This window comes from Ips typographus, linkage group LG10 (genome assembly GCF_016097725.1).
Source record: "Ips typographus isolate SLU linkage group LG10, UJ_Ityp_2.0, whole genome shotgun sequence".
Classification (NCBI taxonomy): Eukaryota; Metazoa; Arthropoda; class Insecta; order Coleoptera; family Curculionidae; genus Ips; species Ips typographus.
The window spans coordinates 5,388,789-5,412,880 of record NC_138431.1 but is presented as its reverse complement, the minus strand read 5'-3'; the positions used below and the strand labels follow the sequence as shown (position 1 = coordinate 5,412,880).

Below are 24,092 nucleotides of genomic sequence, written 5' to 3'. Positions count from 1 at the left end.
AAAATGTGCTTAAAATAGTCATTTTCGTACTCCAAGTGGGTTTTACAGACCATTTTGTTCCTGACTGTTCTTTCAAACTGCGTTTCTGGCAGTTCAAACTTTGACACCGCATTTCTCCCTGATTCCACCAAATTTTGTACTATTTTTTCATGTTATTAGATAAGAAATCCAATGAGGATTCCAAAAATGTGCTTAAAACAGTCATTTTCGTACTCAAAGTAGGTTTTACAGACCATTTTGTTCCTGACTGTTCTTTCAAACTGCGTTTCTGGCAGTTCAAACTTTGACACCGCATTTCTCACTGACTCTACCAAATTGTCTGCTATTTTTTCATGTTATTAGATAGGAAATTTAATGAGGATTCCAAAAATGTGCTTAAAACAGTCATTTTCGTACTCAAAGTAGGTTTTACAGACCATTTTGTTCCTGACTGTTCTTTCAAACTGCGTTTCTGGCAGTTCAAACTTTGACACCGCATTTCTCCCTGACTCTACCAAATTTTGTACTATTTTTTCATGTTATTAGATAGGAAATTTAATGAGGATTCCAAAAATGTGCTTAAAACACTCATTTTCGTACTCCAAGTGGGTTTTACAGACCATTTTGTTCCTGACTGTTCTTTCAAACTGCGTTTCTGGCAGTTCAAACTTTAACACAGCATTTCTCCCTGATTCCACCAAATTTTGTACTATTTTTTCATGTTATTAGATAGGAAATTCAATAAGGATTCCAAAAATGTGCTTAAAACACTCATTTTCATACTCAAAGTGGGTTTTACAGACCATTTTGTTCCTGACTGTTCTTTCAAACTGCGTTTCTGGCAGTTCAAACTTTGACACCGCATTTCTCCCTGACTCTACCAAATTTTGTACTATTTTTTCATGTTATTAGATAGGAAATTTAATGAGGATTCCAAAAATGTGCTTAAAACACTCATTTTCGTACTCCAAGTGGGTTTTACAGACCATTTTGTTCTCTGACTGTCCTTTTAAACTGAGAGACCACAATTTCAACTTTAAATAACTCGAAAACATTGAAAATAACAAAAAAATTGCAAGAGACGAAAAATATTCCTAGTCAACTCCTTAAGCCAACACCGTAAGTTTGCAGGACGGTTTTTCCGTCCGGTATATAGGGTGCGCAACAAAAATATTGTGGTTCACTATTTTTGCCACCCTGTATGTATTTTTTAAGATAGAATTTTTTACTCTACACCGCTGGATAGAGAGGCTTAAAACGGTTCGTTTAAGTGGTTGAACCACCCTGAACTCCCAAAAATAACCGAGTTACAAGATGCTCAAACTTCAAACCACAATTTTAATTGATTTGAAAATTTGTTGCATCAAACTGGTTTTTGCTAAATTACTCAAAAACGCGGAAAGTTACGAAAAATTTGAAAGAAACCAAAAACGTTCCCAATCCACTCCTTAACTCAGGACTGTAAGCTTGCAGGACCGTTTTTGCTTCCAATATATAGGGTGTGCATGAAAAGTATGGTGATTGACTGTTTTTGGTCATATAAAATTATGGTCATAAATATTCGCTGGAAAATACTTATAAATACACTTATAAAGAAATAGCACAAGTTATGACTTTTCGTTTATAGGAAAAAATGCACTAAAAGTCCACTTTTTTGTAAATAATAGTTTTGAAATTAGACAAGAATTTTAAATTCATTGATTTACGATGCACTTGTAAATAAATGCCAATCATACACTCACAAGTTATGACGTTTCGTGTACAGGAAAAATTACACAGCTTTTTTGACCAATCTAATGGACTTACCATATTAAAAATGACAGAAATCATATTGTTATCAATTGCAATTGATTTGAAGGGCGGTATTATCTACAATCCGGAACAAAATTATGGTAATAAGGGGGAGAATCACCGAAACCGTGAAAGTTTCCGGAAGCAAATATTATGTTAACCTCCCGGCTTCACGGGCAGACCTTTCACGACTGTCACAAAGTTTCGCTCCCGGCTAAATAAATTCGATGGTCGTTTATCAAGTTTCAACTGGCTTCGAGTAAGTTCCGAGACGGTTGGATTGCTCCTCCCCCGCCCCCGGGTAGTAAGTAAGTGCACCCCGACTTCATTCTTATTATTAATTCACCTAGGAAATGCGTTTTATCGGACACTATTCATAATAATATGATTGTCCGAGAAGGTTGAAAGGAGGGGGTTACACAAGCATTCTAATGTCCTAGATTACCGTATTCGAGACAATTTACACAAGCTAATCCGACCAATACCAAGGAACCGTTCCGGAATCCCTTGCCGAAACTATTTATCTTTCGTTTTACCAGAACTTGAAACCAACCAGATAAGGGCACTAATCTTGCGCCCCCTTTACTGTGTGTTACGAAAACAGTTTCGATTCAAATGGGACACCCTGTATTTTGTAATTAGGGGGTGGAAGGAATGAAATTCTCAACTACCACCCCTTCCAAGCGTTGGGTTTAAATATTCAGGACGTGCTTCGTGTTATGTCGAACGTCATCCAACTCGATATGCATACAGGGTGTGTAAAAGCAAAAGTGATTTCCGGTCTTAATTTATTTCCAATCGGTGCGTGTGATGGCGCCTCGGGACGTTTAATTTCCCCTCCAATTTCAAAACTGTTCCGGACAGTTTAAATCCCAGGTAGTTGCTTAAACTAGAAAAACTATAAAACCACCAAAAAAGCCACTGGCGTACCAGTTTTTACCAAATAATTGTAATAAGTGACTGTTGAGTTAAGTGAAATTTTTGATAATTTTTTTCTCAAAAACGACAGAAAATACAACAAAAATGCAAGACAGCAGAAAGTTGTATTTTGAGTTGCTTTAACAAGAAAAACAATAAAACCACCAAAAAAGCCACTGGCGTACCAGTTTTTACCAAATAATTGTAATAAGTGACTGTTGAGTTAAGTGAAATTTTTGATAATTTTTTTCTGAAAAACGACACAAAATACAACAAAAATGCAAGAGAGCAGAAAGTTGTAGTTTGTGTTGCTTAAACTAGAAAAACTATAAAACCACCAAAAAAGCCACTGGCGTACCGGTTTTTACCAAATAATTGTAATAAGTCAACTGTTGAGTTAACTGAAATTTTTAATAATTTTTTTCTCAAAAACAACACAAAATACAACAAAAATGCAAGAGAGCAGAAAGTTGTATTTTGAGTTGCTTTAACAAGAAAAACAATAAAACCACCAAAAAAGCCACTGGCGTACCAGTTTTTACCAAATAATTGTATTAAGTGACTGTTGAGTTAACTGAAATTTTTGATAATTTTTTTTCTGGAAAAAGACAGAAAATGCAACTTAACTTTTTGACTTCGTTTACCTCCTGAAAACCCCTTAAACGAATGTAATCCGGACCTTAACTATTGTATGAAGGTAAGTCCTGAGCGGAATTGTAATGCGCTAATTTTCATTCAAAGTAGGGGAAGGACAGGCTAAAACGACTACAAAATAATAACAAACAAACAATAATATCTCCAAGGGGCATAATTAGAAGCGTTCCAAAACAAACGTTTATGGGATAAACTATTCTAGTGTCTGACAATAATTATTCTTGAAGCATTAAAGTCTCTAGAGACTATTGATACTGAATCACGTTTGGCTTGTCATTACTCTTCCTTTCTACATCCCCCAGTTGGGATGTCCAATTTCGAGCGGAAATCCCGAATCCAATCATCCCTACACCCTCGAACACTGGCTATTAGAAGAAGGGAATGAAAATGCACATCTAAATCGTTCGCAATTATGATATCGATAATGTAGTTTTCTCGAAAAACTACATATCGACCCTACGGTCGCTTCTTAATCTCGCCCTCGCCCTTTTATAAAGGGTGGCTCCATTGTCCTGATGAGAATTCACTCGCTCCCTTCCATCCCCCTTATCCTGCCGAAAAAGAGCATTAACGATCCCTTTAATACGGACTTTAGCACGTATATGCCGGGCAGACGGCGCGTCTCTAATCCTCCAGTTTATGCAGATGAAAGGAATTTTATTATCGTCCTCCTCAAAAATTGAGGATTGTGCTCCTGCTAAAATATGGTGTCAATGTAACCAATTCAAAGTTAACTGTTTTGCCCTTTGTGGCAAATTTGTTCTCTTTTATTCCGCTAGAAAATGACATTTCCTACAGTTTTCCAGGTAAAAAAGTGTACAGTGCACCCTGTCATTTCTATATCGATCATTTTGGCCCTTAACTAGGGCTATTTCACAGAGGACTGGACACAAAGGCGACCGTGCATCATTGAGCTTTGGACTTGACGTGAACAGGCCACGGCCAATTAGCTGATTGGATCTCCCTACGGGAGATAATAATGGCTCAGCGATTTTTTCCGAAAACTATTTTCATAGTTTTATAGTAGAATTATCTGGTACAGAACAGCGTTTCCTTATTTATGGCGTTGAAAACCGTTGAGAACAATTTATCGCGAACCAGCCGGCCGAAACAGCAAAACGTCGCACCAAATCGAAAATCTATGATTTAAATCCGTTTAATATTGAAGGATTTTTCTGATTTTGCTTCCGGTAAAGCTATCCAGGTCAGCTCTAGCAGAAAACTGACATCAGAAATGAATTTCCGAGAAAAAATAGCTTGAAATGAGATGTTCCCCTGAAAAACTTGTCAAAAAACAAAAAAAACTATCAATATCGCAGTGTTTGCGTGAATTACAGCATTGTTCATTCTGCAAACACCTCTAAGTGCTACAGACAACTCTCTAAAAAGTGTCAGAGGCCTCTACAAGTGTTTTAAACCTTTCCAGAGGTGTTTTAAATTGTCAGAGGCCTCGAGAACCATTTTGAATTTGTCAGATACCTCTAAGTGTTACAGAGAACCTTTTGAAAAGTGTCAGAGGCTTCTACAAGAGTTTTAAACCTTTCTAGAGCTGTTTTAAATTGTCAGAGGCCTGTAGGACCATTTTTAATCTGTCAGAAACCGTTAAGTGTTACAGAGAATCTTCTGAAAAGTGTCAGAAGCTTGTACAAGAGTTTTAAACCTTCGCAGAAGGGTTTTAAATTGTCAGAGGCCTCTAGGACGATTTTAAATTTGTCAGAGACCGCCAAGTGCTACAGACAATCTTCTAAAAAGTGTCAGAGGGTCTACAAATGTTTTAAACCTTCTCAGAGGAATTTTAAATTATCAGAGGCCTCTAGAACCATTTTAACTTTGCCAGAGACCGGTAAGTACTACAGAGAACCTTCTGAAAAGTGTCAGAGGTCTCTACAAGTGTTTTAAACCTTCGAAGAGGGGTTTTAAATTGTCAGAGGCCTCTATAAGTGTTTTAAACCTTTCCAGAGTTGTTTTGAATTGTCAGAGGCCTCTAAGAGCATTTTTAATCTACCAGAGACCGCTAAGTGCTACAGACCACCTTCTAGAAAGTGTCTGAGGCCTCTACAAGTGTTTTAAACCTTCTGAGAGGAGTTTTAAATTATCAGAGTCCTCTAGAATCATTTTGACTCTGCCAGAGGCCGCTAAGTGCTAAAGAGAACCTTCCGAAAAGTGTCAGAGGCCTCTACAAGTGTTTTAAACCTTCTGAGAGGAGTTTTAAATTGTCAGAGACCTCGAGAACCATTTTGAATTTGTCAGATACCTCTAAGTGTTACCGAGAACCTTTTGAAAAGTGTCAGAGGCTTCTACAAGAGTTTTAAACCTTTCCAAAGCTGTTTTAAATTGTCAAAAGCCTCTAGGAACCTTCTGAAAAGTGTCAGAGGCCTCTACAAGTGTTTTAAACCTTCTGAGAGGAGTTTTAAATTATCAGAGGCTTCTAAAACCATTTTGACTATGTCAGAGACCGCTAAGTGCTAAAGAGAACCTTCCGAAAAGTGTCAGAGGCCTCTACAAGTGTTTTAAACCTTTCCAGAGTTGTTTTAAATTTGTCAGAGACCGCCAAGTGATACTGACAACCATCTAGAAATTTTCGGGGGCTCTACAAGTGTTTTAAACCTTCTGAGAGGAGTTTTAAGTTATCAGTGGCCTCTAGAACCATTTTGACTCTGCCAGAGACCGGTAAGTGCTACAGAGAACCTTCTGAAAAGTGTCAGAGGCTTCTACAAGAGTTTTAAAAACCTTTCTAGAGCTGTTTTAAATTGTCAGAGGCCTCTAGGACTATTTTAAATCTGTCAGAAACCGTTAAGTGCTACAGAGAACCTTCTGAAAAGTGTCAGAGGCCTCCATAAGTATTTTAAACCTTCGTAGAGGGATTTTGAATTGTCAGAGGCCTCTAGGACCATTTTTAATCTACCAGAGACCGCTAAGTGCTACAGACAACCTTCTAAAAAGTCTCTGAGGCCTCTACAAGTGTTTTAAACCTTCCCAGAGGAGTTTTAAATTATCAGAGGCCTCTAGAACAATTTTGACTCTGCCAGAGACCGCTAAGTGCTACAGAGAACCTTCCGAAAAGTGACTGAGGCCTCTACAAGTGTTTTAAACCTTCCCAGAGGAGTTTTGACTTGTCAGAAGCCTCTAGGACCATATTAAATCTGCCAGAGATCATCATCATCATCATCATTCTGACATTCATATCATCATGCTGGTGATTGTGACGAATCGATGCTGTAATTGACACACGTGGTCTTACAATAATAAGGTTACCTCAGCCGTTTTTGAGGCGTAGAATTTGAATCGGAACGTCGAGAGAAAAGAGAAAAATGAGTGACTGGAAATCGGCGGAAACCGGGACGAATCGGGGGAGATTTATTTGAGGAGCGATAAAAAAAACTTCTTAACCGTCTTATTTATGCATGAGTTTTTGAGGGGAGGGACGCAGTCGAGTCGGATTCGACTGTGCGGAATTAAAATTGTCGGATGTAGTTATCGCGCTGTCGTCCGCCTCAAATCTTCTCATGAATATTGAGGATTTAGTTTCGTTATTTGAAATTTTTACCCCAAATATAACTCTGCCATTCAGATTCTAAGCAAAATTTGGTACTTTAAGACAAACTGTTCAATTTTCCTCCTCCTTTGCTCTTCTTAAACATCGAAGAACAATAGGGAACCAGAACGGGATAATCTAATTCGGGCGCCATTTTGTCAGCCAAACGAGCTGATAAGAGCAAATGAGCGCCAATCGATTCGCGCACATAACTCCGTTTTGAGGAGGCTAGATAAGCCCAGTTACCGTCTCAATTTTGAGGCCAGACTGAAAACGAGCCTCAAAAATATATATATCTTTGTTGCCAGCGAAAAAGGACCGCACTTTGTCAGATAAATCATCACCCTCACTATCGTTGGCCGTAAGCCACTCGGTTGCGCTGTTGCCAAGTTTCACATCGTTAATTTTCTGGATACCGGAGGGTGTCGATAAAGGGATGAATTCTGGTCACTTGCTTGGAGAAAAAAATTAAACAATAAATTGAAGTTGAAATTGGAGGTAGGGGTAGGGGGGTAGCTATTCATTTTATTAGGACACCCTTTCCTCTCACGTGTTATTTGTTTTTCTTTCGGTCGTTTTTCATCCGGTTCGTTACGCGACAGTGTGTAATTGAAATGTTGAGAGGATTTTCGTGTTTACCTTTGCCCTATCGGTTCATTTTCCACGTAAAACAAATCCACAATCACGTGATCTAGTTAATGAATGATGATTTGTAATAATAAATTCAAGATTCTTGAATTGAGATAAACACTGAGACTCGAAAAACGGAAAGTGAGGACTGTTAGGAAACTAACAAACACCGTAATTGCTACTTTAAATTTTAACGACGCCTTAACGACTTTAAAGCCCTTCCGGACGTCCTTTTATTCGGATTTTCTTTTCTCTGAGTTGTCTCAATAAATTTACTAATACTTGATAATATAAACAACTAGGAAATCTTAGGGAAAAAACTTAAACCAGGGAAAAAGCTCGAAATTGCTTCTTGCAATTTTAATGGAAACCTTTAGCAACGACGACGTTCAAAGTTTCGCGATGTTTACACGACCTTTTCGTCCCTTCGGGGTTCAACCGATTTTTTTTAAAAAGCTCCACCATTGAAAACAACATTTTAAAGAGTCGAAAGTTACGTTCACAACCAAATTAGCAGTTTCGGAAGTCTTACTTGATAAACATTTTATGGAACACGTTTACCCCGAAGACGAGACGCCTTAATCAGAATTTAACCGAGAGACATGTCCCGTTTTAAACACAAAAAACTTACATGAAAAGGGGTGGGGAGGAGACATCCCCAGTCTTCTTGCCAGACGTTGTTAACCCCCTCTTACCCTACAACCCTCCAATAAATCCGAGGATTTCCCTCGTCTTTGTGCTGCAAAAGTATGACCCTAATACTAGGATAAAAGGGGGGGTAAGGGGGGCAAAAGAGGAGCACGTGAGTGGAATAAAGTAAGTTGTATCTTCACTCCAAATCTCTTTGACGATCGAAATTTTCCAGTGTAAACGCACTTTATTTTTTTTAAAAATAGTTTTGTGTCAATTTACAGCAAGTCAATCACAACAGTGTTTGTAGTTTGTGATTGGTAGGGGGGACCTTACGCCTGTTTCCCCCACACAAGTCGATTTTAAGTAACGGGTGTTCAATAATTGTTATGGTCGTAGTTGGCTGTGGTTCTCTCGTTCTAGCATGGCCGTTGATAAGTTCGTATATGCTTCGAAATCAAGACGGCGCGGCGGATTGACAGCTGTCATATAGTAATAATTGTTTGCAACGTTAAGCTCGGTTCTCATGTATCCGGAATTATAACGGAGGAAATTTTGACACTGTTTTTCTAACTGACTATACTCGATTTTTTAGTGTTTTTTTAGACTATTGGATAGGAAATTTAATGAGGATTCCAAAAATATGCTTAAAACTGTCATTTTCACACCACAAATGGGTTTTACAGGCGATTTTGCCTCTGACTGTCCTTTCAAACTGTGTTTCTGGCAGTTCAAAGGTTGACACTGTTTTTCTAACTGACTATACTAGATTTTTTAGTGTTTTTTTAGGTTAGTAGATAGGAAATTTAATGAGGATTCCAAAAATGTGCTTAAAACTGTCATTTTCTCATTCCAAGTGGGTTTTACAGGCGATTTTGCCTCTGACTGTCCTTTCAAACTGTGTTTCTGGCAGTTCAAAGTTTGACACTGTTTTTCTAACTGACTATACTAGATTTTTTAGTGTTTTTTTAGGTTAGTAGATAGGAAACTTAATGAGGATTCCAAAAATGTGGATAAAACTGTCATTTTCTTACTCCAAGTGAGTTTAACAGACGATTTTGTCGCTGACTGTCTTTTCAAACTGTGTTTCTGGCAATTCAAACTTTGACAGCACTTTTCTCTCTGACTGTACCGAATACCTATTGTTTTCATTCGATTAACCGCCACGGCAAAATAAATGGACCATATCTAGGACATTTTTGTGACAATTGCCATCCATCCAGGCGACCTGACCATAACAATTATTAAACACCCGCACTTAAGTTTAGTTGATGTTTGAATGTGACAGATTAGGTGCAAAATAACACAGTATAAACTAAACTAAGCCAATTTTAAACTAAAATATCTCAGAAATCTTTAACACTTATTAACTCATCAAGTAGCCTTCAGTTGGGGCTACCAAATAACCTAATAATATACAGGGTGTCCCATTTAAAATAACGGTTTTATACGAGATTTTCAACGCACTAGGTTAAATCAGTAATAACTTGTTTTGTGAGGTTTGAAGGCGAAGAAGACACTTTGAGACGTTAACGCCAATTCTAAACTCTCTTGGTATATTAGCTTATTAAATAACCCTACAAAATGAGGTAATAACATACAGTGTGTCCTATTTAAAATAACGGTTTTATAGGGGTTTGAACTTTAAGAGTCATTCAAAAGCTAGTTACAATCAATATAAATCATCTTAGGCATTTTCATCCTGATGATTACTACGAAAACCTTCGCAATAAAGCAGTAAAAATGATAATTGAATTGAAATAATTGAAAAAAACAAACTGGGTGGACCATCTTCTGTCAATTTTACCTATCTCCTTTTACCGCTTAATTTAACCGGGGGTTCAAATTAATGTGTAATTCGGTTTTATTGTCGGCTGCACCTTAAATCTCGTCAAATTTATGAGTGGGGGAGTAGTTTCCTACCCTCCCCTGACGGTTTTTTTCACTGTCCCCGTTTAAAATTTGATCACTTGTCACGAGCACGCCTAGAAACTCGGTAAAACTGAGCTTTAAATGGACGCAACCGAGGTGAAAAATCATCGTCCCTTGAAAAGCTTTAACCCGAGAGGATAATTCTGAAGTGGAACGCAGCCGGTGTGTAATAGTTAGAAGGGTGCATCTGGTCCCCGTTAACTCGACACAAAATCCTCGGATATTTACATTTTATCCCGTGCTGAATACATTTAAATATTGTATTAACCGAACCGTAGTTTACGGAATTAATCTCCGTTTACAAGCAAAGAACCCCCAAACTGATTTGTGAAAACTTGCACTGTAATGTTAACCTAACCTAGCCTTCATTCTCCTTGACCTATCCATTTCTAATCATCCATACTCCTTTGTTGATTCCTGTTCTCTAGCTTTGAAGTGTCCTTCTTGAATTATTTTTGCTCTCAGGGGTCTTAAAGTAGTTAACAAGACAAGAAGTGACAAAGTGCACCGACCTGCATCAACTCATCAATTTTACTTTTCGAAATTTGTAGGAAATTTGATTCTCTACAAGATTGTATGTATTGTTACGGTTTGGGCCTACTATGCTCGATAACACTAACCGTAACACTATTATTTACAAAAAAGTGGACTTTTAGTGCATTTTTTCCTGTGAACGAGTGTGTCGTGTACTGGATGACCCAAAAAGATGGCTGTTCCTCGACAGTTGCGCCCTTTGGTGGTCATTTCAAGAACTTGAAAATATTTTCCAGCGATTATTTATGACCATAATTTTATATGACCAAAAACAGTCAATCACCATACTTTTCATGCACACCCTATATATTGGAAGCAAAAACGGTCCTGCAAGCTTACGGTCCTGAGTTAAGGAGTGGATTAGGAACGTTTTTGGTTTCTTTCAAATTTTTCGTAACTTTCAGCGTTTTTGAGTAATTTAGCAAAAACCAGTTTGATGCAACAAATTTTCAAATCAATTAAAATTGTGGTTTGAAGTTTGAGCATCTTGTAACTCGGTTATTTTTGGGAGTTCAGGGTGGTTCAACCACTTAAACGAACCGTTTTAAGCCTCTCTATCCAGCGGTGTAGAGTAAAAAATTCTATCTTAAAAAATACATACAGGGTGGCAAAAATAGTGAACCACAATATTTTTGTTGCACACCCTATATACCGGACGGAAAAACCGTCCTGCAAACTTACGGTGTTGGCTTAAGGAGTTGACTAGGAATATTTTTGTCTCTTGCAATTTTTTTGTTACTTTCAATGTTTTCGAGTTATTTAAAGTTGAAATTGTGGTCTCGCAGTTTAAAAGGACAGTCAGGAACAAAATGATCTGTAAAACCCACTTGGAGTACGAAAATGACTGTTTTAAGCACATTTTTGGAATCCTCATTAAATTTCCTATCTAATAACATGAAAAAATAGTACAAAATTTGGTAGAGTCAGGGAGAAATGCGGTGTCAAAGTTTGAACTGCCAGAAACGCAGTTTGAAAGAACAGTCAAGAACAAAATGGTCTGTAAAACCCACTTGGAGTACGAAAATGAGTGTTTTAAGCACATTTTTGGAATCCTCATTGAATTTCTTATCTAATAACATGAAAAAATAGTACAAAATTTGGTGGAATCAGCGAGAAATGCTGTGTTAAAGTTTGAACTGCCAGAAACGCAGTTTGAAAGAACAGTCAGGAACAAAATGGTCTGTAAAACCCACTTGGAGTACGAAAATTACTGTTTTAAGCACATTTTTGGAATCTTCATTAAATTTCCTATCTAATAACATGAAAAAATAGTATAAAATTTGGTAGAGTCAGGGAGAAATGCGGTGTCAAAGTTTGAACTGCCAGAAACGCAGTTTGAAAGAACAGTCAGGAACAAAATGATCTGTAAAACCCACTTGGAGTACGAAAATGACTGTTTTAAGCACATTTTTGGAATCCTCATTAAATTTCCTATCTAATATCATAAAAAAATAGTACAAAATTTGTTACAGTCAGGGAGAAAAGCGGTGTCAAAGTTTAAACTGCCAGAAACAAAGTTTGAAGGGACAGTCAGAGACAAAGTCACTTGTAAAACCTACTTAGAGTGACAAAATGAGTGTTTTAAGCACATTTTTGGAATCCTCATTAAATTTCCTATCCAATAACATGAAAAAATAGTACAAAATTTGGTAGAGTCAGGGAGAAATGCGGTGTCAAAGTTGGAACTGCCAGAAACGCAGTTTGAAAGAACAGTCAGGAACAAAATGGTTTGTAAAACCCACTTGGAGTACGAAAATTACTGTTTTAAGCACATTTTTGGAATCCTCATTAAATTTCCTATCTAATAACATGAAAAAATAGTACAAAATTTTTGTAGAGTCAGGGAGAAATGCGGTGTCAAAGTTTAAACTGCCAGAAACACAATTTGAAGGGACAGTCAGAGACAAAGTCACTTGTAAAACCTACTTAGAGTGACAAAATGACGGTTTTAAGCACATTTTTGGAATCCTCATTAAATTTCCTATCTAATAACATGAAAAAATAGTACAAAATTTGTTACAGTCAGGGAGAAAAGCGGTGTCAAAGTTTAAACTGCCAGAAACACAGTTTGAAGGGACAGTCAGAGACAAAGTCACTTGTAAAACCTACTTAGAGTGACAAAATGACGGTTTTAAGCACATTTTTGGAATCCTCATTAAATTTCCTATCTAATAACATGAAAAAATAGCACAAAATTTGGTAGAGTCAGGGAGAAATGCGGTGTCAAAGTTGGAACTGCCAGAAACGCAGTTTGAAAGAACAGTCAGGAACAAAATGGTTTGTAAAACCCACTTGGAGTACGAAAATTACTGTTTTAAGCACATTTTTGGAATCCTCATTAAATTTCCTATCTAATAACATGAAAAAATAGTACAAAATTTTTGTAGAGTCAGGGAGAAATGCGGTGTCAAAGTTTAAACTGCCAGAAACACAATTTGAAGGGACAGTCAGAGACAAAGTCACTTGTAAAACCTACTTAGAGTGACAAAATGACGGTTTTAAGCACATTTTTGGAATCCTCATTAAATTTCCTATCTAATAACATGAAAAAATAGTACAAAATTTGTTACAGTCAGGGAGAAAAGCGGTGTCAAAGTTTAAACTGCCAGAAACACAGTTTGAAGGGACAGTCAGAGACAAAGTCACTTGTAAAACCTACTTAGAGTGACAAAATGACGGTTTTAAGCACATTTTTGGAATCCTCATTAAATTTCCTATCTAATAACATGAAAAAATAGTACAAAATTTGTTACAGTCAGGGAGAAAAGCGGTGTCAAAGTTTAAACTGCCAGAAACACAGTTTGAAGGGACAGTCAGAGACAAAGTCACTTGTAAAACCTACTTAGAGTGACAAAATGACGGTTTTAAGCACATTTTTGGAATCCTCATTAAATTTCCTATCTAATAACATGAAAAAATAGTACAAAATTTGGTAGAGTCAGGGAGAAATGCGGTGTCAAAGTTTGAACTGAAAGAAACGCAGTTTGAAAGAACAATCAGGAGCAAAATGGTCTGTAAAACCCACTTGGAGTACGAAAATGAGAGAGAAAAAAGTCCAATCTATACCATTTTTTATTATGTTTCTAATGGTTCAAAATCAGCTTTTTGAAAATATACAATATTTTTTATGTTACGCAACATTTTTGTCTTCTACTCACCCAACCAAGGCCGTTTCCGGAAGGGTGGCTTTTAAATAATAAATTCCCGGTTAAAGTTTCCTAAGTCGTAATCGAGTTAGATAAGGGTGGTGAATCAATCAACCCCTCCCGCCACTTTTAAGTTTCTCTGATTAGTTGAAGGTGTCTGAAACTTTCCACGGACGACAAAGTCTTAACTCGGTTATCCCTAATTTAAGCATAACTCGTCCTAAGCTGACCAAATTGAATAATTTATCAGCCTGGACTATTGTCGCCCTTTAAGGGCTAGAACAAGTTTACGTGGTGGAATGGAAAGGTGATATTCACGGTGTTTTTTTGCTTACAACAATATCGCGCTTTTTTTTTGCTTCCCTTGACAGACGTAATAAATTGGCTCGGAAAATTGTTTCCTTCTGGCGAACAAATTTAATTTTGTCGAGTCAGATCAATCTTGAGACTGCACGTTAAATCGGCGCGTGGGGGCGGCAACGAGGAGAGGGGTAGGTAGAGGCGGTCATTATTCATTCGCCGTAACTCTCGGAAAAAAATTAAAACGAGATTTTAATATGGAAAAGCGGCAACGGAAATGGCGACTTAACCTTTTATAAATCGGACCCGGAAAATATTACTTTCTTGGCTCTATTAAAAATTGGATTTTTCACCCTCCCCCCCCCCCAGTTTTCTGTATGAACGTGTTTCAAACGATTGTACAAATAACAATAACCGTAAAACCGGTCCGGCTTTGTACCTTTTTGGGAAACTTTAATGGAAATTGCTCCCTTCCCCCCTCTCTCTGACCGCACACTTTCCAGCTTCGGTCATTTGCCGGAATTTTAGAGACTTAAGAGCACACCGAGTCCGGATAATTTAACCCTTGAAACTACCCACGTTTTAATCTGTTTCGTTTGATTGGTTTCAAATGACTCGAAGTTGGTTTTGTATTAGGAAACTCTGTTTAATAGCTCCATGAATCCATGACAGTTGTCATATTAGATTGTTGTGTCTACGGTTGTAATACAACCTAACCTAACCTAACCTAATCTGCACAAAATATGGAAACATTTAATTTGTAAAATATAATGAAAGTGTGAAAATTATTGATGAAGCGTTTGATTTTGAGTCAACTTTGTAGTTTTATAGCTTCATGGTAGCAGTTTAGGCAATTGTCCCGTTTTTGACAGATATTTGTATTGATATCCGTTTTGGAGAATCGTTTAGCTAGGCAGTCACATGACCACTGTCATAAATCTCAAAAACACGTTTTGTATCGAATACTAGAAAACATTTCTAAACCCTGATTTTTGCAACTTTTAAGCACAGTTTTACAATCAGGGACAAAATCGCCTGTAAAACCCACTTGGAGTGAGAAAATGATTGTTTTAACCACATTTTTAGAATCCTCTTTAAATTTACTATCCAATAACATGAAAAAAACTAGAAAATTTGTTACAGTCAGGGAGATAAGCGGTGTCAAAGTTTGAACTGCCAGAAACACAGTTTGAAGGGACACTCAGAGACAAAATCGCCTGTAAAACCCACTTGGAATGAGAAAATTACTATTTTAACCACACTTTTGGAATCCTCATTAAATTCCCTATTTAATGACATGAAAAAACACTACAATATTTGGTACAGTCGGGGAGAAAAAACGGTGTCAAAGTTTGAACTGTCAGAAACACAGTTTGAAAGAACAGTCAGGGACTAAATTGGCATTTAAACCCACTTGGAGTAAGAAAATGACTGTTTTAAGCACATTTTTGGAATTCTCATTAAATTTCCTACCAGATAACCTGAAAAAACACTACAAAATTTGGTACAATCAGGGAGAAAAGCGGTGTCAAAGTTTGAACTGCTAGAAACACAGTTTGAAAGAACAGTCAGGGACAAAATCACTTGTAAAACCTACTTAGAGTGACAAAATGACAGTTTTAAGCACATTTTTGAAATCCTCATTAAATTTCCTATCCGATAACCTCAAAAAACACTACAAAATATCGTACAGTCAGGGAGAAAAGCGGTGTCAAAGTTTGAACTGCCAGAAACACAGTTTGTAAGGACAGTCAGGGACAAAATTGTCTGTAAAACCTACTTAGAGTGACAAAATGACAGTTTTAAGCACATTTTTGGAATCTTCATTAAATTTCCTATCCAATACCCTCAAAAAACACTTTAAAATTTGGTACAGTCAGGGAGAAAAGCGGTGTCAAAGTTTGAACTGCCAGAAACACAGTTTGTAAGGACAGTCAAAGACAAAATCACTTGTAAAACCTACTTAGAGTGACAAAATGACAGTTTTAAGCACATTTTTGGAATCCTCATTAAATTTCCTATCCAATAACCTCAAAAAACACTAAAAAATTTGGTACAGTCAGGGAGAAAAAAGGTATCAAAGTTTGAACTGCCAGAAACACAGTTTGTAAGGACAGTTAAAGACAAAATCACTTGTAAAACCTACTTAGAGTGACAAAATGACAGTTTTAAGCACATTTTTAGAATCTTCATTAAATTTCCTATCCAATAACCTCAAAAAACACTTTAAAATTTGGTACAGTCAGGGAGAAAAGCGGTGTCAAAGTTTGAACTGCCAGAAACACAGTTTGTAAGGACAGTCAAAGACAAAATCACTTGTAAAACCTACTTAGAGTGACAAAATGACAGTTTTAAGCACATTTTTGGAATCCTCATTAAATTTCCTATCCGATAACCTGAAAAAACACTACAAAATTTGGTACAGTCAGGGAAAAAAGCGGTGTCAAAGTTTGAACTGCTAGAAACACAGTTTGAAAAAACAGTCAGGGACTAAATTGGCAGTTAAACCCACTTGGAGTAAGAAAATGACTGTTTTAAGCACATTTTTGGAATCTTCATTAAATTTCCTATCTAATAACATAATAAAATACTACAAGATTTGGTACAGTGAGAAAGAAAAGCGGTGTCAAAGTTTGACTTGCCAGAAACATAGTTTAAGAGAACAGTCAAGGACAAAATCGCTTGTAAAACTCAGTTAGAGTGAGAAAATGACTGTTTTAACCAAATTTTTAAAATCCTCATTAAATTTGCTATCCAATACATGAAAAAAACTAGAAAATTTGGTACAGTCAGGGAGAAAAGCGGTGTCAAAGTTTAAACTGCCATAAACATAGTTTGAAGGGACACTCTGAGACAAAATCGCCTGTAAAACCCACTTGGAGTAAGAAAATGACTGTTTTAAGCACATTTTTGGAATTCTCATTAAATTTCCTATTTAATGACATGAAAAAACACTACAATATTTGATACAGTCAGGGAGAAAAGCGGTGTCAAAGTTTGAAGTGCCAGAAACACAGTTTGAAGGGACAGTCAGAGACAAAATCGCCTGCAAAACCCATTTGGAGTGAGAAAATGACAGTTTTAAGCACAATTTTAGAATCCTCTTTAAATTTATTATCCAATAACCTTAAAAAAAACCTTCATTTCAGTTTAGTACAGTTAGAGAGAAAAGCCAAGTTTTACCGGTAATTCTCATCACTTTCTTTTTTGTATTTCCTTATTAGTTTTAGACCTTTAACCGTTAGGGACTCAACTTAGAACTGTAATTTTTAAACATGTTATTGCTAGTAAGTTAAATATTTCAAAAATGAGCATTATTGTGTTTTTTGTCCTAAATTTCCAGTAGAGCTTGACATTTTTTTGGAACGGTGACACTGATTGTAACTAGGAGAGTTTTCATTAGCAGATTTTCAAAGCAACAACAAATCAGTGTAATGGCGAGAACAAAACGGCAAACGCGATAACCGTAATGGCGGATAACGACCCTCCCGCCCCTCCTCTTTACCGCAGCTTAGAAACACGGGGAAAGGGCATTTAAAAGATACGAAAAGCAATAAGGAGACTTCAAATTCGACGTCGTAAGACGAACGGCAAGTTATTATCGAAACTGCGCTCAATATTTCACTGGGAACCCGCTAAAATTATTTATGACAGAAACTTGTCTCGAGCGGCAAAAGGGGGGGAAAATTTGAAATATCGTTGACGTTGTTTTTCGTCTCGTTCAAATAATGTCGTTACATGTCGCAGGAGAGATCAAAAGGGTCCCGAAATGCAAGTCTTAACGCAAATAAGGGAAGCAAAGTAAACCATCGGCATTGTATAAACTCGATATTGCGAGATGCGGTAAAGGGTGCTCTTAAACGCCGCCGACTCCAATTTCACAACGAAAACTAACGTCGTTAAAGGCTGTTTAAATTGTCTGGATACACGTGCAAGCTATTCTACGCGATCTAGAGACAATGAAGGAGCAGTGATCTACGTAATGTGATTGAGCCACTTTCTGCACTCAATTCTAATGCGCGAATCATAGAGGCAATATTAACAACAAATTTCGCCTTTTTGCAGTTAAACTGTCCCTTAAAAAGCTAATAAAAGACAATTCAGTCCCAAAGTTGGTCTGTATCGAAACGACGAGGGCGCTAAACTCAACTTTTCGCTAATTGCTTCGAAATTAAGTTTGTGCGGGCCGATTCGTCACGTCAGCCGCTATCTGACTCGATTTATCTGCTTTAATTGCCAGATTTATTAGGCAAGATTAAAGTTTTAATTCAGGCGGGATAATTTTGGGTTTTTTTCGCGTTTTTGCGGCACTTTATGAAAAGTTCATCGCGATGATTGAGATTGGGGCATAAAAAAAGTATTAAATTTCCGATATAACCGGTTCGTTGGCCCGTTTGCAATATATCGTGCTCTAAAGTGAAGAAGTGAACTGGCGGGAAACAATAAAAGAGCGCCCGCCTGATACTAATATCCGATAAGACCCTTCGACGACCCAATATATAGATGACGTCGAGATATTTCTGATCTGTGCCGCCATATTGGATGGCGATAATAAAATGGGAAATTTACCAGGGACCGTAGCAGTAATCAAAAACCGTTCGGCACTCTAAGCGAAAGTCGACTATTTTATATAAAATAGTCAAAATAAAAGCACAAAATAGTATATTACGTAACTAGTGCTGTAAGAAGCATTTTACGCACGATATGGAAAAAAACAGTATCAAAGTTTGACCTGCCAGAAACACAGTTTGAAAGGACAGTCAGAGACAAAATCGCCTGTAAAACCCACTTGGAATGAGAAAATGACAGTTTTAAGCACATTTTTGGAATTCTCGTTAAATTTCCTATTCAGTTACTTGGAAAAACTGTATAAAATGTGGTACAGTCTGGGAGAAAAGCAGTGTCAAATTTTGAACTAAAAGAAACACAGTTCGGAAGGACAGTTAGGGACAAAATCGCTGGTGAAACCCACTTCTAGTAAGAAAATGTTTGATTTAAGTACATTTTTGGAATCCTCATTAAATTTCCTATTCAATAGCCAAAAAAAACAAGAAACATATCGGTACAGTCATGTTGAAAAATGGTGTCAAAGTTTGAATTGTTAGAAACACAGTTTGAAAGGACAGTCAAGGACAAAATCGCCTGTGAAACCCACTTGGAATGAGAAAATGACAGTTTTAAGCACATTTTTGGAATCTTCATTAAATTTCCTATCCACTAACCTAAAAAAACACTACCAAATTGAGTACAGTCAGAGAGAAAAACAGTGTCAAAGTTTGAACTAACAGAAACACAGTTTGAAAGGACAGTCAAGGACAAAATCGCCTGTAAAACCCATTTGTGGTGTGAAAATGACAGTTTTAAGCACATTTTTGGAATCCTCATTAAATTTCCTATCTAACCTAAAAAAACACTACCAAATGGAGTACAGTCAGAGAGAAAAAAAGTGTCAAAATATAAACTAACAGAAACACAGTTTGAAAGGACAGTCAAGGACAAAATCGCTTGTAAAACCCATTTGTGGTGTGAAAATGACAGTTTTAAGCACATTTTTGGAATCCTTATTAAATTTCTTATCCAATAGTCTAAAAAAACACTAAAAAATCTAATATAGTCAGTTAGAAAAACAGTGTCAAAATGTGAACTGCTAGAAACACAGTTTGAAAGGACAGTCAAGGACAAAATCGCCTGTAAAACCCACTTGCAGTGTGAAAATGACAGTTTTAAGCACATTTTTGGAATCTTCATTAAATTTCCTATCCAATAGCCTAAAAAAACACTAAAAAATCTAATATAGTCAGTTAGAAAAACAGTGTCAAAATTTGAACTGCTAGAAACACATTTTGAAAGGACAGAATAGGACAAAATCGCCTGTAAAACCCACTTGTAGTGTGAAAATGACAGTTTTAAGCACATTTTTGGAATCTTCATTAAATTTCCTATCCAATAGTCTAAAAAAACACCAAAAAATCTAATATAGTCAGTTAGAAAAACAGTGTCAAAATTTGAACTGCTAGAAACACAGTTTGAAAGGACAGTAAAGGACAAAATCGCCTGTAAAACCCACTTGCAGTGTGAAAATGACAGTTTTAAGCACATTTTTGGAATCCTTATTAAATTTCTTATCCAATAGTCTAAAAAAACACTAAAAAATCTAATATAGTCAGTTAGAAAAACAGTGTCAAAATTTGAACTGCTAGAAACACAGTTTGAAAGGACAGTAAAGGACAAAATCGCCTGTAAAACCCACTTGCAGTGTGAAAATGACAGTTTTAAGCACATTTTTGGAATCCTTATTAAATTTCTTATCCAATAGTCTAAAAAAACACTAAAAAATCTAATATAGTCAGTTAGAAAAACAGTGTCAAAATTTGAACTGCTAGAAACACAGTTTGAAAGGACAGTCAAGGACAAAATCGCTTGTAAAACCCATTTGTGGTGTGAAAATGACAGTTTTAAGCACATTTTTGGAATCCTTATTAAATTTCCTATCCAATAGTCTAAAAAAACACTAAAAAATCTAATATAGTCAGTTAGAAAAACAGTGTCAAAATTTGAACTGCTAGAAACACAGTTTGAAAGGACAGTAAAGGACAAAATCGCCTGTAAAACCCACTTGTAGTGTGAAAATGACAGTTTTAAGCACATTTTTGGAATCCTTATTAAATTTCCTATCCAATAGTCTAAAAAAACACTAAAAAATCTAATATAGTCAGTTAGAAAAACAGTGTCAAAATTTGAACTGCTAGAAACACAGTTTGAAAGGACAGTATAGGACAAAATCGCCTGTAAAACCCACTTGTAGTGTGAAAATGACAGTTTTAAGCACATTTTTGGAATCCTTATTAAATTTCCTATCCAATAGTCTAAAAAAACACTAAAAAATCTAATATAGTCAGTTAGAAAAGCAGTGTCAAAATTTGAACTGCTAGAAACACAGTTTGAAAGGACAGTAAAGGACAAAATCGCCTGTAAAACCCACTTGCAGTGTGAAAATGACAGTTTTAAGCACATTTTTGGAATCTTCATTAAATTTCCTATCCAATAGTCTAAAAAAACACTAAAAAATCTAATATAGTCAGTTAAAAAAACAGTGTCAAAATTTGAACTGCTAGAAACACAGTTTGAAAGGACAGTAAAGGACAAAATCGCCTGTAAAACCCACTTGTAGTGTGAAAATGACAGTTTTAAGCACATTTTTGGAATCTTCATTAAATTTCCTATCCAATAGTCTAAAAAAACACTAAAAAATCTAATATAGTCAGTTAGAAAAACAGTGTCAAAATTTGAACTGCTAGAAACACAGTTTGAAAGGACAGTAAAGGACAAAATCGCCTGTAAAACCCACTTGCAGTGTGAAAATGACAGTTTTAAGCACATTTTTGGAATCTTCATTAAATTTCCTATCCAATAGTCTAAAAAAACACTAAAAAATCTAATATAGTCAGTTAGAAAAACAGTGTCAAAATTTGAACTGCTAGAAACACAGTTTGAAAGGACAGTAAAGGACAAAATCGCCTGTAAAACCCACTTGTAGTGTGAAAATGACAGTTTTAAGCACATTTTTGGAATCCTTATTAAATTTCCTATCCAATAGTCTAAAAAAACACTAAAAAATCTAATATAGTCAGTTAGAAAAACAGTGTCAAAATTTGAACTGCTAGAAACACAGTTTGAAAGGACAGTAAAGGACAAAATCGCCTGTAAAACCCACTTGCAGTGTGAAAATGACAGTTTTAAGCACATTTTTGGAATCTTCATTAAATTTCCTATCCAATAGTCTAAAAAAACACTAAAAAATCTAATATAGTCAGTTAGAAAAACAGTGTCAAAATTTGAACTGCTAGAAACACAGTTTGAAAGGACAGTAAAGGACAAAATCGCCTGTAAAACCCACTTGTAGTGTGAAAATGACAGTTTTAAGCACATTTTTGGAATCTTCATTAAATTTCCTATCCAATAGTCTAAAAAAACACTAAAAAATCTAATATAGTCAGTTAGAAAAACAGTGTCAAAATTTGAACTGCTAGAAACACAGTTTGAAAGGACAGTAAAGGACAAAATCGCCTGTAAAACCCACTTGCAGTGTGAAAATGACAGTTTTAAGCACATTTTTGGAATCCTTATTAAATTTCCTATCCAATAGCCTAAAAAGATATCACTAAATTCGGTACAGTCAGGGAGAAAAGTGCTGCCAAAGTTTGAAAACACAGTCAGCGACAAAATCGTCTGTTAAACTCACTTGGAGTGAGTTGACTCACTTGGAGTTATGAAAACGAACTGAGTGACTGATTTGACAGTAAAGAGCACTGAAGGAACTACACTTTAAGTGGTTTACTCCCTCTGTAAATCCTAAGGGCCTTTTAAAAAGCCAGAAATTAACACAGTGTTTTATTTGGGACACCTATGTATATATAATTAAGCCCAAAAATAGAATTATCCATACAAAGACTTGTATTTTAATCAAATCCCGACATAAATCATAGACAGGAGGGCGGAAGATTAGTTCGAGAAGGAAAACGAAACAACATTCGCGTTAACAAGCAAAACAAGCGGATAATGATCGTTTCGCATGCAGGAGCGACTCGTATATTTGACCGGTTACCCCGAAAACGGGGACACCGTATATAAACATTTCCATATCCGGACTTGTTTGTCCGGCTCCTAATGGAAGGTAAATAATTTAGTTACGGTTTGAATTATGCATCGATTCTTGTGAAACTATTCCGGAACGAATATCGCTAAAATCACTCGAAAAAACTGCACAAGCGAAGGGAGTAGAAAGGATGGGTTTTCTTTATTAAACATCTCATCTGCATGTTGATTCTGATGGAATTTCAATAAGGGAGCCAAAAGGCTGACGCAGGGGTGATATAAATAGAAATTGGATGAGATATGGTTGTCGTATATCTCATCCGGAATGGGAAAAGCCTCAATTTTATCCGCGTATTATTTATGTTTTGCTTCAGAAACACGGTATCGAAAATAGGGCCACGAAACCAATCCAAAGTTTCTTTTGCCTGAACAAACAATTGAACAGAAACATTACGTTTTTTAATGTTAGTTTGCACAAAATTGTTACACGTTATTATGGTGTTTACCTACGACCTCAGTGTAAATAGCTATTTACGCATAGTTTTCCGTTACGTAATAAACCTCTTTACGCACAGTTTTAAGATTGGCCACAAAGACATACGCTTTTTGTGACAATTGCCATCCATCCAGGCGACCTGACCATAACAATTATTGAACACCCGTTATTTACAATCTAATTTTCTGGACGAATTCTCCCCTTGTTCGTGGCATGCCCTCAAAAAGGTTTCAAACCAGATAATTCCTTCTCAAAGTCCGTTACACATTTTGCGGTCGTGGAGAACTAATAAAAATCCCACGTGGCCGTGGGGAAACAAAGCCTTGTCCGCGATCGGCTACGAGAAAGTTTGGCTCGATCTAACCTCAAAAAAAAAAATAAGGACCCGAGAGGAATTTTTATGAGCGCACGGGGGTGAAAATAAATGTTTAAACACGACCGAGAAAGGGAAAAAAGTCCCGAAGGACGATAATTAAACCGGGACAGGACGTTCGGGTTTATCAATGGACGCACCGGAAACGTCCGACAATTTCCGTCTGTTTATCTTCTCTCCCCCCCGCGGTATTATTTGTTCTGCGGTTTGCCCCCAGAGTGTCTTTAATTATATTTTCTTTTCCTGGACATGTTCGTTAACTCGGATACCGGCTCCACCTAGCGGCCAAACACGTACACAATCTTGATTGGCAGACGAAGATGCTAACCGCAGTAATTGCGCCAATTTTCTGGTTTCTTCAAACAATTCACTTAGAGTGAACGGTTTTATTCAACTGGAAGACCATTTGATGTATTGGGATAAACGGGTGCTTAATGGAAGAACACTTTATTTAAATAGATGCAATTTGTTTTGCTTTTCCTCGATTCAAGTCATTGGAAACACTAAAGTTTGGACTTTTTTTTTAACTGGAAAAGTGCTATTGTGGGGTTATTATGGTTCACATACAGGGTGTGTTTC

General features: G+C 36.5%; 1 protein-coding gene across 2 annotated transcripts in view; it reads right to left on the bottom strand.

Annotated features, from left to right (window-relative positions):
• The window catches only part of LOC145734709 (contactin-4-like), an 85,537-nt gene that overhangs the window by 43,585 nt on the left and 17,860 nt on the right, over positions 1-24,092 (bottom strand). The window lies entirely within an intron of this gene.